General features: G+C 33.6%; 1 protein-coding gene across 2 annotated transcripts in view; it reads right to left on the reverse strand.

Moving 5' to 3' along the window:
• Positions 1–536: 536 nt before the first annotated feature.
• The window catches only part of LOC113824563 (adhesion G-protein coupled receptor D1), a 26,856-nt gene continuing 26,681 nt past the window's right edge, over positions 537–711 (reverse strand). For both annotated transcript variants that reach the window (XM_027377307.2, XM_027377306.2), the window contains exon 10: positions 537–711. This exon is cut by the window's right edge and continues 1,640 nt beyond it. The gene's annotated coding sequence lies outside the window, so the exon portion shown is untranslated.

Genomic DNA, 711 nt, shown 5'->3' on the forward strand with positions numbered 1-711 from the left:
CTCCTTCTCTCTCTCTCTCTCTCTCTCTCTCTCTCTCTCTCTCTCTCTCTCTCTCTCTCTCTCTCTCTCTCTCTCTCTATCTCTCTCTCTCTCACTCACTCACTCACTCTCTCTCTCTCTCTCTCTCTCTCTCTCTCTCTCTCTCTCTCTATCTCTCTCTATCTCTCTCTCTCTCTCTCTTACTCTATCTATCTCTATATCTCTCACTCACTCTCTTTCTCTCTCTCTCTCTCTCTCTCTCTCTCTCTCTCTCTCCAAAATAAATCTTTCTTACCGAAACAGAACGGAATTATATCTCAAACGAATTTTCTCTTCTCAGTTTTTATTATCATTATCATTATTGTTATCACTATTCTTGTTATTGTTAGCATCATATCATAATTGTTATTATTATTATTATTATTGTTATTAATATTATCATTGTTATTATTATTTGTATTATCCTTCCAAGAACTTGTTAAATTATGACCATTCCCTTTGTATTTCATAATTTGTCTTGGATATAAGTTATCAGCTTTTTTTTTTTACCTCAAGGAAGTGAAATATGTATCTTGCAATTTTGCTTTTATTTTCATGTTTGGTTATATGATCACACAGACAGGTACACACAGTCAAAATATATTTGCATTTCCAACAGATCTTCACGTTGGTTTAGTTATCAGTAATCCAGCCAAATGCATATATTGAACAGTCGTCCCTTATAATATAATA

Source organism: Penaeus vannamei, chromosome 27 (assembly GCF_042767895.1).
Source record: "Penaeus vannamei isolate JL-2024 chromosome 27, ASM4276789v1, whole genome shotgun sequence".
Classification (NCBI taxonomy): Eukaryota; Metazoa; Arthropoda; class Malacostraca; order Decapoda; family Penaeidae; genus Penaeus; species Penaeus vannamei.